Source organism: Microtus ochrogaster, chromosome 8 (genome assembly GCF_000317375.1).
Source record: "Microtus ochrogaster isolate Prairie Vole_2 chromosome 8, MicOch1.0, whole genome shotgun sequence".
Classification (NCBI taxonomy): Eukaryota; Metazoa; Chordata; class Mammalia; order Rodentia; family Cricetidae; genus Microtus; species Microtus ochrogaster.
In genome coordinates, this window is record NC_022015.1 from 63,229,693 (window position 1) to 63,247,184 (window position 17,492).

The 17,492-nt window shown below is 40.1% G+C and overlaps 1 protein-coding gene and 1 pseudogene across 1 annotated transcript in view; one reads left to right on the plus strand and one right to left on the minus strand.

The window, feature by feature from the left end:
* Pank1 (pantothenate kinase 1) overlaps positions 1 to 17,492 on the minus strand; it is a 116,461-nt gene that overhangs the window by 71,657 nt on the left and 27,312 nt on the right. The window lies entirely within an intron of this gene.
* LOC101983993 lies at positions 8,831 to 9,125 on the plus strand (annotated as a pseudogene).

Below are 17,492 nucleotides of genomic sequence, written 5' to 3' on the forward strand. Positions count from 1 at the left end.
TGTAGACCAGGCTGGTCTCGAACTCACAGAGATCCACCTGCCTCTGCCTCCCGAGTGCTGGGATTAAAGGCGTGTGCCACCACTGCCCGGCTGGTCAAGAGATATTTTAGAAGTGAGGCATGGTAGTACAGACCTGTAACCCCAGCACTCACTCAGGAGGAAGAGGTAGGAAGATGACCTCAAGTTCATGGCCAGCTTAACCTACATAGTGAGTTTCAGGTCAACCAGGGTTATATAGCAAGACCCCGTCTCAAAAATATTTTTGTTCTGATAAAAACAATATTTTGTTATGGTTTGAATATGACATGGAATCCCATAGGCTCATCCCCAGCTGGTGATATGATTGTGAGAGGCTCTGGAAACTTTAAAAGATAGAGCCTGTAAGAATTAAGTCTCTGAGGGTGAGTCCTATACATGTGTGTATGTGCAGAGGATGTGTCTTGTGCCTGCTCCCATTCCATCTGTCTCTCGGCCTCCTGTTCTCCATGATGTCAGTAACTCTCCCCTGCCCCTGCTCCTCTACCCTGAGGACAAACATGAATAACCTGAATCCTTCAAAGCCACGAGCAACTCACATTTTCTGTCTCTGAAGCTGCTTCTGTCAACTGTTCTGTCGCAGCTTGGTGGCTTGACTAGGAATGGACCCGAGACTAATGTGATTGAACGCTTGGCCCACTGGGAGCGCCAATATTAGGAAGTGTGGCTTTATTGGAGGAAGTGTGTCTCTGAGGCAAGTCTCAGGTGCTCAAGCTATGCTCAGTGTCGCTAACAGTGTCCTTCTGCTGCCTGCAGATCAAGATATAGAGCCCTCAGCTTCTTCTCTAGCACCATGTCTGCCCAAGTGCTACCATATTTCTTGCCATGAAGATAATGGACTAAATCTCTGAAACTGTAGGTCCCAATTAAATGTTTTCCTTTATAAGAGTTGCTGTGATCATGGTGTCTTTTCACAGCTGTAGAAACCCTAACTAAGACACCCAGCAGCACAGAGGAATGAATACAAAGGAACTGGCTGGAAACCAATCTGAGGTTGCTGCCGATGGCAAATAATGTGACAAATGTGCACAAAAAGAATTTGAGGATTTATCAAAATATATAAAATATGTTGAAATCTGCAAGGTCATCCTGTCTCTTGCATGACTCTGGGGACTGAAAACAAGACTGGGTTGCATGCATTCATTACAAACATTGTCACTGAACTATATCCCTATCCCAAAATTATTGTTTTTGAATGGGTTATTATTAGGGAATTTTGATGAATAGATTCTCTATTTTGGATAGTGGTAGGCCACGGGAGATATAAAACATTTGCCTCTCCTTTATTGTCTGTACCTGCTAGATAGTTTAATAATAAATAAGAAACTTTCTCTTCATACCTCTGATTTTTATAGTTTCTCTTTATTGAAAAAAAGGGATTTTTCCCCCTTTGAGACATAATCTCACTCTGTACCCATGGCTAGTCTGGGACTTGCTGTAAAAGTCACAAAGCCCTCACACTTGTCACAGTCATCCTGGCTGTAATGGTCTGTCCTGTCCCTTTAAGAGACAAGCTCCGCCTACTCTCCTTTCCACTGGGGCAAGGGGATGTTCCTTCTGCTCCCAGTCTGTGCTCTCTCTCTGTCCAGTCCCTCTTCTGAAGAGGTGGCTGCTGCCTCTGCTTCTTCCCCCCCTTTTGCACTCTCAAGCTCTCTCTCTCTTTCTCTCATTCTCTCTCCCTCCCTCCCTCCCTCCCTCCCTCCCTCTCACCTTCCCCTTCCATAACCCACTGAATAAACTATACCCAAACCCTCACTTCAAGGTTACTTTTTTTAAGGCTGGTATAGGGATATAGTACAATAGAGAAATAACCTCTCTGTAGCCCAAATAATAAAAACCCAGAGACAGATGAAGGGGTTAAAGCTGAAGATCAGAAAAGCAGAGCAGTCAGCCATTGGAGAGAACTTTAACTTCTACCAAACCTTCAGACCAAAAGGTCGAGATCCTCTCCCCAGGAATCCTCAGACTCCACACTCCACTGAGTTCCTGTCTCTGCCCTTTATATTCCTCTCTGTCAAGCCATGTGCTCCTGTCTCCACCTCCCTAGGGCTGGGATTAATGGTGTGAGTCACCAAGACCTGGATCTGTTTCTCCCTTGGTGGCATGGAAGTTCAGACTGATTCTGGTGACCTGAATTAGGGCCCAGTGTAGGAATACTCAGTTCAAAGCAATGGTCCACTGTCATTTTTATTTAATAATAGTATTTGAACTTTCAACAGGTATTTTTCATTTAAATATCTTTTGGCACTCCATGGTAGGAAAAAATATATATATTTTTCAACTTCCTATTTTAGTGTGAAAAACATTTATTTTGCTCTTATGTGGAGTCTGGAATATGAAAAGGACTGAGTTCCTGTGACTGTGATGGCAGAAATGGCTACAAATGGTGGGTCTGGCTCAGTGGGGATCACAAAGTTGTTATGGTCTTCATGTCCTACTTGCCAGTATGATGGGGCTTTAGGAGGCCATTAGATCATGATGGAACCTTCACTAATAAGATCAATACCATCATAAGAGACCCAAAGAGAGCACCTCCTCTTCATCACATGAAGACAGTGAAAAGTTGGGGGTCTGTGCTTCATAAGAGGGTGTCCAGCACAACCCAATCCCTCTGGTGGCTTGCTGACTAGTAGCTTTCAGATCCGTATGGAACAAATGTGTTTATAAGTCACCTAGTCCATGATGTTTGTTCTAGCAGTTGCACAGGATTAGCTGATTTCAACTGCATTTCTCAGTTGAAATTTCTCAATACCATATTGAATCTGATAAAACAGAAATGTCCTAAATAGATCCTTCATGCCTAAGTATGGCATATGTTTGGGCAATTGGATGTCTTGGGCTGGAGGTCATCATTCAATTCCATATTCTATCTTTGCTTGGCTGTCACGGGTTTTCTCACACACAGCATGGCAGCTGCATGTAGTTAGACTTAAGTGGGGTTAGCTTCAAAAGTACATATTCATACTATTTGGATAAAAAAGCGCACTGAATCAGAAAAATGTAAATCAAAACAACTCTGAGATTCCATCTTATGCCTGCAAGAATGGCCAAGATCAAAAACAGTGATGACAACTTATGCTGGAGAGGTTGTAGGGTAAAGGGAACACTCCTCCATTGTTGTGGGAGTGCAAACTGGTACAGCCCCTTTGGATATCAGCATGGCAATTTGTTAGCAAATTAGGAAACAACCTTCCTCAAGACCTAGCAATACCACTTTTGTGTATATACTCAAAAGATTCTCAATAGTACCACAAGGTTATGTGTTCCACTATGTTCATAGCAGTATTGTTTGTCATAGCCAGAACCTAGAAACAACCTAAATGCCCCTTGATCGAAGAATGGATAAGGAAAATGTGGTACATTTACACAATGGAGTACTACACAGTGGGGGGAAAATGACATCTTGAAATTTGCAGGCAAATGGATGGATCTAGAAAACATCATATTGAGTGTGGTAACTCAGACCCAGAAAAACAAATATAATATGTATTCACTTATAAGTGGCTTTTAGACATAAAGCAAAGAAAAACCAACCTACAATTCACACACCCAGAGAACCTAGACAACATGAGGACCCTAAGAGAGACATACATGGATCTAATACACATGGTAAGTAGAAAAAGACAAGATCTCCTAAGTAAATTGGGAGCATGGGGACCATGAAGAGGGTTGAAGGGGAAGGAAGAGGGAGGAAAGTCCCTGATGTCCTCTGAGTTCCACACAAACACAGGCAACATACAGCTTCCACAGCCTCATAAGAACCAGAGAAGGCAACAGAAAATGAGGAGTAAAACAACTGCTCAGCAAAGACCAGACACCAGCATCTAGAATTACAATCTTCCAGAACCCAAATGCCTAGATGGCAACATAAAAACATAATCAAAACCAGCATGGGCAATATGTCTGTCTCACCTGGAGCCCAGTAACCCTACCACAGTTGGCACTGAAAATCCCAACATAGCTGAAACACCAGACAAAGATCTTAGAATAGCATTTATGAATATGATAGAGATCCTTAAAGAGGAAATGAACAAATCCCTTAAGGAAACCTATGAAAACACAAAGAACAGTGGAAGGAAAGTAAAAAATAGTTCAAGTCACTATTTTAAAGTCACTATTTGAAGAAACACCACCACCAAGGCAACTCTTGGTAAGAAATTCAGGAATTCAAACAAGAACCTCAGAAGCAATCCTCACCAATAGAGTACAAGAGATGGAAGAGATAATCTTGGGCGTTCAAGACATAATAGGAGAAACCTTAACAGTTTCTTAATCAAAGAAAATGTTAAAAACAGCCGGGCGGTGGTGGCGCACGCCTTTAATCCCAGCACTCGGGAGGCAGAGGCAGGCGGATCTCTGTGAGTTCGAGGCCAGCCTGGTCTACAAGAAAATGTTAAAAACAAACAAACAAACAACAATTAAAAAAAAAACGGACACAAAATGTCCAGGAAATCTGGGATACCATGAAAAGATCAAATCTAAGAATAATAGGAATAGAGGAGGAAGAAGAAACCCAGGTACAGAAAATATTTTCAACAAAATCATATGTGAAAATTTCCCTAACCTAAAAAAGGAGATGCATATCAATGTACAAGAAACACACAGAAAACTGAATAGACTGGGCAAGAAAAGAAACTACCCTCAGATCATAATAATCAGAACACCAAAGGTCTGGGATAGACAATGGGGACTTTGAAGCTGAACTGAACTCATTTTTGCATTATGATATGACTATAAGCCTTTGAGGGTCAGATACTAGAGTGCGGTGGTTTGAAAGAAAATGACCCCCAAAGGGAGTGTCACTATTAGGAGGTCTGGCCTTGTTAGAGCAGGTGTGATCTTGTTGGAGCAAGCGTGTCACTGTGAGCTTTGAGGCCTCACATATGAGGCACACCCAGTGCCTCAGTCTACTTCCTGTTATCTGTGCAAGATACCTCTCCAGCACCATGTCTGTCTGCACGCTGCCATGTCCCACCATAATGATGATAGACTGAAGCTGTCAGACCCCCACTAAATGATTTTTTCCTTTATAAGAGTTGCCATGGTCACACCATGGGACTATATAAGTAAATCACAAATGAAAGAAATAAAAACAAAGGTACAAAACAAAGAAAGAATATTAAAAGTTGAAAGAGAAAAAGACCAAGTAATATGTAAAGGCAAATCTATTAGGAAAACACCTGACTTCTCATTGGAGAATCTAAACCCAGATGAGCCTGGACAGATGTTCTACAGACTCTAAGAGACCACAGATGCCAGCTAAGACTATTATATCCAGCAAATTTTTGAATTATAATAGATGGGGGAAATAAGATATTTCATGACAAAACAAAATTCAAGCAATATCTACCAATAAATCCAGCTCTTCAGAAAACACTGGAAGAAAAACTTAAACCTAAAGAGGCTAATGACACCTGTGAAAACATAAGGAATAAACAATCCCAGACCAGCAAAATAAAAGAGGGGAAACACACACACACGTAAAATAATAGGAATCAACAAACACTGCTCATTGTTATCTTACATCAGTGGTCTCAATCCCCAAATAAAATGGCACAGACTAACAATGTATTCAAAAACAGAATCCATCCTTCTGCTGCATCCAAGAAACACACCTTAACATCAATAATAGATAGCACCTCAGGTTAAAAAGATGAAAAAAGTTATTCTAAGGAAATGGATCTAAGAAGCAAGCTGGTATAGTCATTTTAATATCTGATAAAATAGGCTTCAAAGCAAAACTAATCAGAAGAAATAGGGATGGACACCATATACTCATCAAAGGAAAAACTTACCAAGAGGATTTTGGATTTTGCAGTTTTTAATATCTATGCACCAAACATAAGGGAACCCAAGTTCATAAAAGAAACACTACTGCAACTCAAAGAACATATTAACCTCACACACTGATCATGGCATATTTCATTACCACACTCTTACTAATAGTCAGATCACCCAGATAAAAAGTAAGTAAAGAGGACAGGCGGTGGTGGCGCACGCCTTTAATCCCAGCACTCGAAAAGCAGAGGCAGGAGGATCTCTGTGAGTTTGAAGCCAGCCTGGTCTACAAGAGTGAGTTTCAGGACAGGCTCCAAAGCTGCAGAGAAACCCCATCTCAAAAAACAAAAAACAAAACAAAACAAAAAGTAAGCAAAGAGATATTGGAGCTAATGGACAACCAAATGGACCTAACAGATGCTTATAAAACATTACATCCAAACAAACACAAAACAATACCTTCTTCCTAGCACTTCACGGGACTTTTCCTAAAATTGACAGCATATTCAGACACAAAACAAATCTCAACATAGACAAGATATTTGAAATAATAGCTTATATCCTATCTGACCACCATAGATTAAAGATGGATATCAACAACACCAAAAACAATAAAAACCTTAACAAACTTATGGACACCGAAAACTCACTACAGAATGAAAATGGATCAAGACAGAAATTAAGAAACAAGATTAAAAACTTTCTATAATTAAATGGAAATAAATATACAGCATACCCAAATTTATGGGACGCAGTAAAGGTAGTTCTAAGAGGCATGTTCACAGCACTAAGTGGCTATATAAAAAAAATTAGAGCGATCTCATACTAGTAACTTAACAGCATGCCTGAAAGCTCTAGAACAAAAAGAAGTGACTGTTATATGATACTTTGTGTTCTGGCAAATAAAACTTGCCTGGAGTGCAGATGGCGGAGCTAACAGCTAATTAACTCTGAGGCCAGGCAGTGGTGGCACAGACACCTTTAATCCCAGCTTTTGGGAGGAGGGAGCAGGAAGAGCAGGAGTTCAAGGCCACCTTGAGCTGTGTGAGATTGAACCAGTCTAAAAGAAACAGCTGGGCAGTGGCTCAGACCTTTGATCCCAGCACTTGGGATCTCAAGCCTTTGATCCTGGTACTTGGGAGGCACACACCTTTTATCCCAGCACCAAGGAGGTAAAGACAGGAATGTAAGATGGGTGGAGACAGAATCTTGGGCCCATTCAGTCTGAGGATTCATAGAGACGTGATCTCTTCCATTCAATCTGAAGATTCATAGAAACAGCATCTCCCCCATTTAGTCTGAGGATTCATAGAGACAGAACCTCTCCTATTCAGTCTGAGATTTAGTAGAGTTAAGTTTCTGGTAGCTGACTGCTCTCCTTCTCTGATCTTTCAGCTTTTACCCCAATATCTGATTCCTGGTTTTATTTGATAAGTCTAATTAGGATCACACTTCAAGTTACAGTGACCCTAGAGATTCCACAGCGGAACTCCTACAGCCGGTAAACACTTTCAGCAAAGTAGCTGGACACAAAAATTAACTCACAAAAATCAGTAGCCTTGTATAAATAAATGACAAATGGACTGAGAAAGACATTGGGGAAACAACACCTTTCATAAATGGTCCCAGATAATGCAAAGTGTCTCAGCATAACTCTAACCAAGCAAATGAAAGGCCTATATGATAAAAACTTCAAGTCTTTGGAGAAATTGAAGAAGATACCAGAAGGTGGAAAGATCTCCAGTGCTCATTAATCAGTAGGATTAACATAGTAAAAATGGCCATCCTACCAAAAGCAATCTACAGACTCAGTGCAATCCCCATCAAAATTCCAACACAATTCTTCACAGATCTTGAAGAGACCTCAACTTTGTATGGAAACATAAAAAACCCAGGGTGACAAAAACCATCTCAAATGAATAAAATAACTGCAAAAGGCTCACCATTCCTGATCGCAAGTTATACTACAAAGCTATAGATGTTTTTAAAAGAGCATGGTATTAATTAGCATAAAAACAGACATGTTGATTAATGGAATCGAATTGAAGACCCAGACTTAAATCCACACACATATGAACACCTGAGTTTTTTCTTATATAGAAGCCATAAAGACATACTGGGAAAAAGACAGCATCTTCAAAAAAATTTGTTGGTAAAACTGGATGACTACACGTAGAAGAATGCAAATAGATCCATATTTATCATCGTACACAAAACTCCAAATTAATCAAAAACTCAACATAACCAAATAAATACATTGGGCTTACAAGGTTTGTCTGCACGCTGGGGTGAAATGTTTGGGCTCAGGTAGGGTGTAGTGGAATTTCTGGCTGCAGCGGCTCTTTTCTGCCTCCTCCACCAGGATGCCTGTTCCTTGGGGCTGTGGACCCACCCACCCAGGCCGGAAACAATGTGGCCACCCCTTGGCAGTTTGCCTGTGTTTTGAGGGTGTCTTCACCACAGTCTTCATGAAACCATCAGCTTTCCCAATCCCTGGCTTCAGTTAGGTTGTTGATGTGCTCGAACTGTTCTTGTTCTAGCTTAGGAAACGTCTCTCGTCATTGGGGTGTGTTACACCTTTACACCTGTGTATGCTTTATGTTGACTTCTTTGTGTATATAAAATATATAATTATGGATTATTACTTCAGACTTACTACTGATTAGTAAATCAGTTTAGTTTTTTGTCTACTGTTTACTCCTGTAATCATATATTTCCTACTGTCTAGTGTGTGTGTATTGATTTTTCGAGACAGGGTTTCTTTGTGTAGCCCTGGCTGCAGGCTGGCCTGGAACTTAAAGAGATTCACCTGCTGCTTCCTCCTGAGAGCCGGGATTAAAGGTGTGTACCAGCACGAACCGTGTGTGTGTGTGTGTGTGTGTGTGTGCTTGCGAAACAAACCCTTAAACCTTGGCAAACTCTTTGCATCATTTTTTAAAATCTGTAAAATGGGGATAATAGCATTTACCAAAAGGGTTGTGGTGAAGAATAACTGAGTTAAATTGCATAAAACACAATGGCCAAGAACAAATTAGAAGGGCAGAAGTCCAGGAATGTATTTCATATAGCCAGCCAAAAAAACCTTCAAGGCTAAAAACAAGGCAAAATCAGTTACTACTAATCTTAAGAAGATAAACATTATAAATGATGAAAAAGTCAACAGAATGAACAGAGCTTTTGTAGACATACAGGAAGAACTTGCAAGCTTTTCAAACAGCCTTTCTCTTAAAACTGTGCAGAAAGAGCTGAAGCACCATGAGAATGAACCAGCTAATGCTGATGAAGCAACAAGACTAACGGCTCAATTGTAACACTGTGACAGTATAGCACACTCCCCCTAAGATCAATAAATTGAACGGTTTTATAAAAACAAAACAAAAGAAAACCTAAAAAACAAAAAACAAAACAAAAGAAAAAACCAAATACATCGAACCTGATAGATGAGAAGGTAGGAACAGCCTTTAACTCATTGGCACTGGAGAATACTGTCTAGACAGAAGGCTATTAATGCAGACACTAAGATCAGCAAAGGCTTCTGCATGGTAAAACACACTGTTGTTCAGACAAAGCAGCAGCCTACAGTACAGGAAAGGATGTTTACCAACTGCATTCAATAGATGTGCTGTAGACCAGGCTGACCTCAAACTCAAGAGATCTGCCTGCCTCTGTCTCCTAGGTGCTGGGATTAAAGACCATGTGCCACCACCAACTTTTATTTTATTACTATTCCTAAGAAGCCTGTTGGTTTTCTAAGGAGAGAAAGAAAGGGAGTGGATCTGGATGGCAAGGGAGGTTGGGAGGAACTGGAAGAAGTAGATGGAAAGGAAACTGTAATCAGGATGTTTGATGTGAGGATAAAAGCTATTTTCAATAAAAGAAAAATAATATTAAAACATATTGTGAAGCTGCGCCAGTTGGCCAAAGCTCATTGATCTCCAGCTGCATGTCCTTGAAGGAACACTCAGTGTACTTGGCCTGACCTGCACGATTACCCCATATCTGCCGGGGCTGCTGGATGCCCTTCAAGCTGTCATCTCCTTGGCACAAGCAACACATTGTGAAGTTGTCACTGGATATAAGAAAATCCAGAAAAAAGTCTTTATCTTGTAATGTGTCTTTAAACTTTTTTTTTGTGGGTGTTTACCAACTTTAAAGGGAAGGAGGAAAGAGCAGGTAATATATATATTCCACAAGGAAGGGATATGTGTGGGATGGGCAGAGATTATAGAAATGGCATTTATTTCAAATCCTTGTCTTGCCCTTAACTGACTAGCTGTGAGGTGATTTGAGGCAAGTTGCCTAAGGGCTTTCTGCTTCAGTTTTCTCAACTTGAAAATGGTGATAATATCTATCTTGTACAATTGTTCAAAGGTTGAGATGACATGTGAAAAGCAATTTGCAACAGTGCCTGGAAAATAGTGCTAAATTGGCAGTAGTTATAATTATTGATTTGAAGAAAAGTATTTATTGGAACCTACTGGTGACAGATGTTAGACTGCTAGAAATAATAACTCGAAGAGAACATGATTCCTATTGTGCTAAGAATGATAGGCGTGAATTATATGCGGAAAGTAGAAGAATGGGGAGAAATCTATATTCATCTAGGAGTACAGAACGTGGAGCATTTCCTTTCTTATGGGGAAGGTACGAGATACTCCCTACAGGAGGTGATCTTTAGTGCCAAGTGTTAGAAGAGCGAGGAGACATTTGCCACGTATGTGGGTGGGGAAAGGAAGAAGGAAAGTTATTCTGGATGGACACATACACACAATTACTCTCTGCTTTTCAGGGAGCATAGAAGGTATATGGGGAGGTAGGGCTGGTGAGGATGTTGATGTAGCTGAATGTAATGCACAGTATGTTTGTGTTATGATGAGTTTAAATCCCAAACAAGCACCGCAAAGGTATTAGCGAACCAAGTTTGTTTCTGTGGCAGATGGTGATGGGAGTTATTTCCTAAGCAGAGTGTAAAAGTTGTTTCTAAAGCAATAGCCGGGCGTTGGTGGCGCACGCCTTTACCAATGGCCCCTTGCAGCAAAGGAGGCATGGGTATTTTATTCAGGAGCCTACACATATAGAAGAATGCAATCAGCTTACAAGATCAAGAAGAAAATGGGTCCATTTTTGGACATGCATAGTTCAAACTATGAAGCATATTTAGAAGGTTCTAGGTTGCTGTGTAATTGGTGCACTCCGTCAGTGTGTGCACAGCTGAGCTTTTCTGTATGTGTGTCTGTACATTTGTGTGAATCTGTCCTTTCTTAGTTCCCTCACAGCCCCAGTTAGGTTTTTAGGATCATACCATGTTGGGTAAAACAGGACAGTCTATGGTGTTTAGAGAGACCATATCTCAAACCAGAATTAAAATCCCCCAAACCCAAAGAACACACTAGCTTCTTTTATTACATTTATTTATTTATTTATTGTGTGTGTGTGTGTGTGTGTGTGTGTGTGTGTGTGTGCATGTGTGTGAATGTGTCAGGGCATAAGTATGGAAGTCAGTGAACACCTGTGGAATTGGCTCTCTCCTTTTACCATGTGGTTCAGGTGACTCATCTTGTCAGCCCTTGCTTCTTTTAATAATTCCATACTCTCAGGGGCTTTATTCAAGAAGAGTCTTTTTGTTGTGCAGTGTGGTCAAGTGGGGGTTTGCTAACTGTACATTTGTGTGAATCTGTCCTTTCTTAGTTCCCTCACAGCCCCAGTTAGGTTTTTAGGATCATACCATGTTGGACAAAACAGGACAGTCTATGGTGTTTAGAGAGACCATATCTCAAACCAGAATTAAAATCCCCCAAACCCAAAGAACACACTAAAACTAAGTGTTTTAGAACGCTTGTGTGTTTCATCCAGTGAGTAGATGATGGGTGGAAGAGCATCGAGGATAGTGTGGAATGTTTTCAGGATTATACCTGTCTTAGTTAGTGTTCTATTGCTATGAAGAGACACCATGACCAAGGCAATGTAAAAACTGGTAGCTTGTTTACTTTATCGGAGGGTGAGCTCATGGCTATTATGGTGGAAAGCATGGCAGCAGACAGGCAAGCATAGTGCTTGAGCAGCTGAGAGCTTAAATCTAATCCACAAACAGGAGGGAGAGAGAGAGAGAGAAAGAAAGAGAGAGAGAGAGAGAGAGAGAGAGAGAGAGAGAGAGAGAGAACATGGCAGGACAGAAATTGCCTTTATAGAGATAGAGAAACACAGAGAGGGACTGTGCTTGGTGTGGGTTTTTGAAGTCCCACAGTGCATCCCCAGTGACACATCCCCTCAAACAAGGCCATATTTACTCCATCAAGGCCACACCTCCTAATCCTTCCCAAACAGTTCCACTAACTGAGTATCAAGCATTCAAACATATGGGCCTATGGGGTCATTAGCATTCAAACCATCAGAATATTTGAACTACCATGTGACAACTTTGCCCAGGTTTAATTGGCCAGAACTAAATTACCCGGCCCTTTACAGTCAGTTAATTGTAGCACAGGCGAGAAATGTTTAAGTCAGTGCCTATGAGGAAAAAAAAAATGAATTCGGAAAACATATGGCCATTCTCTGCCATATTTTTTCGTTCAGTCAATAATTTTTTAATTTCTTCTTTTTCCCATATGCAGAATGTCTTTTCCCACCATGACTCTCAGTAAATTACTCAAAGACACTATATTCAGCCAAAATCCCTGGGTGATGTGTCTAACCCTAACTTGCTCGTCTAACACAGATACGATTTTTTCTTTGAGAAATTTAAAACCAGGATCTCTACTTCCTTTGCCATCCACATCTCCCAATACACAGTATGGAGAGACAACTTCAGTGGCCAACTTGGACCACGTAGACTGTCACTTGTAGTCGGAGGCTGTTTGTTTGTTCCAGGCTACTCTGACTTGAAAAAAATCACACAGAAACTATATTATTTGCAATACGCTTTGGCCAATAACTTAAGCATATTTCTGGCTAACTCATATCCTAAATTAACCCATTTCTACTACTCTGTGTATCAACACGTGGCTGTGGCTAACTGGCAAGGTTCAGCATGTCTGTCTCCGGATGCAGCTATACGGCTTTTCCCTGACTCTGCCTACTCTCTCTATAGATCTCTTTCAGCCTGGCTTTACTATGTTAAGCTATTGACTGAAAGCAGTTTCCTTATTAACCAATGGCAATAAAACAGATTAGCAGCATTCATCATCTCCCACATCACCCACTCACCTAACGAAGGTAAAATATTGATTCCTAGGTCAGAAAACATACGGAAAGTTGTTATTTTAAAAAATTGGCACTGGGGAGCAGCTGGAGATGGTTCAATTGTTAAAAACTTGTTACCAAGTCGGACAACATGACTTTGATCTCTGAGACTCACAAGTTATGATGGGAGAACTAACTTCTGCAACTTCTCACCTTTATACACACATCATAGCATGAGCCCTCGAAATAAATAAATGTAAAAAAAATGATTACTAGCACATATTCATTATACAAAGTAGTAAGTTTCAAGGCAATGTTTTTGTTCATCTATATGTACTTTGAGCACATTGTCTCTAGTTAACCTTTCTTTTCCCTTTCTCGCTCTCCATATTCTTCCCTCCTCTTTCATAATCACTTCACTTTCTATTAATGTTTGAGTGTGTGTATTCGTGTGTTTCTACAGATGAGCGAAAACACGATAGCAGGATGGAGGGGTCTGGCTTATTTCACGTCATATGCTGATCTCCAGTTATTTCCATTTTTCCTGCCAATGTCACACTTTCATCTTTATGGTGGCATAAACTCACTGCATGTCCACAGCACCTGAGACAATTGTTTCAATCATCTGTCCTTACGAAAATTTGGTTGTATTTCTTGAGAATTCCCTTTGTTGTGATCACCTTACATGGTGATTTCAAGGTTGGTGAATGGGAGTAAGCTTTCTTCAAGGTTTACAGTGGATTTTGAAGTCCATTTTGAAGTCTATTCTCTTCATTCGTGGATCTGAAAACTGTTTTATTCCTTTACTAGTCTTTATCATAGAGTTTTGTTTTGTGTTTTTTGTTTTTTGTAAACAACTTTCTTCAGAAATGTAAGACTTTACATTACTTTCATATACAGTTTTTAAGGTCTTATATACTTTCTTGATATATTCTCAGTTTTCTCTTAAAGTTTTCCATTGGTTTTTGAGACAGGGTTTCTCTGTAACTTTGGAGCCTGTCCTGAAACTAGCTCTTGTAGACCAGGTTGACCTAGAACTCACAGAGATCTGCCTCTGCCTTCCAAGTGCTAGGATTAAAGGCGTGTGCCATCAGCCCTCGGCTGAGTTTTTTTATTTTGTTTGATTCATCTGCTCTTTGATGACGCATCTTCCAGGTAGGTCCTGTGGTGCAGTCTAGACTGATGGGAAGACTACATGTCTGATGTGCTCTTTGCCAGAAAATAGTAAATTAACAGGCTTTTGTTGCTACCGGGTTTCTAAATATAATTCCCTACAATTTGAGATCAACAAGTAGTTTAGTTTAAGATCCCTTACATATTTTCCAATTTTCTTTTGCAAATTGCCAGTACTTGCTAGCCAACAGTAGCCAATATACATGAACAGTTTGGTTCCCTGTAGCTGCTTCTCGTGGACCAGACAAATCAGTGAGCATATAGCTTGCCCTCTAAGTTATTATTATAAGGATTTTTGCCGAGTGCTTTGCTATTGCAGATCATAGATTGCCAACTTTTCTGCCTCTAGCATTAGTTTTCTTTCTTCCCATAACTGGTAGTCACTATCTCCTATTTTACATTTACTTCAAGGTTTCATCACGGTTTTATTTGATATAAGTGTTGGTTGCATGAAAATGACTTTCAGATCCCAGCAGCTTAAGACAGAAAACACGTCAGGCGGTGGTGGCGCACGCCTTTAATCCCAGCACGCAGAAGGCAGAGGCAGGCGAATCTCTGTGAGTTCGAGGCCAGCCTGGGCTATAATAGCTAGTTCCAGGGCAGGCTCCAAAGCTACAGAGGAGCCCTGTCTCAGAAAAAAAAAAGACAGAAAACATACTACACCAGCATTCATTTTGCAGTCCATTAGTAGCTTGAACTGGTCTTCCAAACTGGGAAATTTTTCTGCCTCATCCTCCAGAGTGCTGAGATTACAAGTCTTTGTTGCCACCAGGCTGCAGTTTCTTATTAAAATGAAGAAACCACTTGCTTTACAATATTAAACATGAGAAATGTCACAAAAAATATTGTCTGACTATAAGGCAGATAGGTGACTATAACAAAGAGGACATTTGGACATCCACTTACATATGTGTGTGTAGGAATGAAAAAACAAGTAGGCCAAAATGCTCATAGTGAGAATCTGGGAGTCTTTGGGTGATGGATCTTCAGGATAATTTTTCTTCATGTTAAATATGCCTAAAGTATTTACTAATAGAAAATTAAACTGAATAAACAAAATACTGTTGATCCCAAAGTCTTCACTTACGAAAACTTGAATTTTATAATTCTTTATTTTGCCTAGTTAGAGGACTCACTCCATCTATGCTAGCTCAGCTTTTTTAAAAGTTTCAATGTGTTTTTAACAGTTGAGGTCAATATAAAAATATTACTGTAAACATGAAGCTAAGTGGTTTGTTTTTTTCCTGTGGCTTTATTCCTTATTAAAGATTGCATTTTTAAATGATCAAATTCATATTGGTGTTGTAAAAATGAAAAGTAATCTAGAACAAAAGTGAAGCTTTTGGTTGTCTGATATAAAATTAAAGGGGAATGAAAGATTGTTCAATGAGTAAAAGCACTCACCTTCAACCCTGATGACCTAAGTTTGATCCAGGAAGCCACAGAGAATGGAGAGAATTGGCTCCTAACACACATATACAAATAATATTCTTTTAAATTTTTAAAAAAGATGTATTTCATTTTATGTGCATAAGTGTTTTGCATGTATATACACTGCAAGCATGCCCAGTGCCTGCAGACATCAGAAGAAAGTGCCAGATGTCTGTGATCTACCATGTGGGTGCTGGGAACTGAACCCAGGTCCTCTGTAAGAGCAGGAGGCTTTCTTAATCACTGAGACATCACTCCAGTCCCTAATAGAATTGAAAGTCTTCTATGTGGATATATGAAATTATTTCCTGAGTGGATATAATTTAAAAATTCACAAAAATAAATCTACGTGAAAGTCACTCCATTTTAGCCGGGCGGTGGTGGCGCACGCCTTTAATCCCAGCACTCAGGAGGCAGAGGCAGGCGGATCTCTGTGAGTTCGAGACCAGCCTGGTCTACAGAGCTAGTTCCAGGACAGGCTCCAAAGCCACAGAGAAACCCTGTCTCGAAAAAACAAAAAAAAAACAACAAAAAAAAAGTCACTCCATTTTACATCTTTCTTATACAGTATATTGATTTCAATATGAGAAGGCATCCAGATTTGTTTTAGCTAAGTGTTCCTTAATAAAGTTGTCAGTCTATTTCTGTCAAGCACAGCTTCCCGCAAGCTTAAGTCATGTGGACACTTCAAGATAAAAATAATTCAGATTCTGCTCCTGGGATACATGGCACTTGCCTAGTGTTTAATAATGGGATGTATTGTGGAAAGGGAGACTGTTCTGGCCTTGGGCTCACTGACTTGTAGTCTCTATCAGAGTGGCCACAGGGCAGCTAGTTAGAGTATGCTGCTGCTCTTCCCAGTCTAGGAGCACCTGTCCCGAGACAACTGGAGCTTGATCTTTATGCGAATTGCCAGCCCTATTCTGTAAGCTTGAAAAGGTTTTCTCTAATAGGAAATTGCCAAAAAAATGGTAAGAGCTAGTCTTAATACCTAGGAAAGCCTAAGGTTAGGAGACAATGTTTTCATTTTAATGATAATTGTTGTGTGAAGTTTTTTTCCTTTTAATTCTATAGTCTTTTAAATTTTGGCGGGGGGTACCACCCAGTTCCCAAATAAATCATACATGAAGACTTATTCTTAGTTATGAAGGCCCAGTTTTAGCTTGGCTTATTTCTTGCCAGCTTTTCTTAACTTAAATTACCCCATTTATCTTTGGTCTCTGGGCTTTTATCTTTCTCTATTCCTGCATACCTTTTCTTTCCTTCTACTCCCTGTCTGACTATGTGGCTGGTGCCTCAACCCCTCCTCCTTTCTTTCTCATTCCCTAGGTCTCTCCTCATATTTATCCTCTCTGCCTACCAACCCCACTTATTCCTCTCCTCTGCCTCACTATTGGCTCTTTAGCTCTTTATTAGACAATCAGATGTTTTAGACAGGCACAGTAACACAGCTTCACAGTTAAATGCAACATAAACAAAAGTAACATACCTTAAAATACATTATCCAACAAATAATAAAAATAATTCTAGTTCCTAATTATTTATTTATTATAGCTGTCTTGTGTGGAAAGATGGCTAAGTGGCTAAGAGCACTCACTAATCTTACAGATGATCAGTGTTCAGTCCCAGCATCCACATGTTGGCTCATTCCAGAAATTCTAGAACTCCACTTTTGGGAAATATGGCATGATCTTTTGATCACTGTGTGTACCTGGTAAGTGTACATGTGTACACAGACATATGTGAGCCAAAACACTCATACATGTAAAAAAAGAATGTATTAATTTTGGGGGATATAGCTCAATAGTTGTGTTTACCAGCATAGATAAGATCCTGGGTTCAAACTACACACACAAAGCCGGGCGATGGTGGCACATGCCTTTAATCCCAGCACT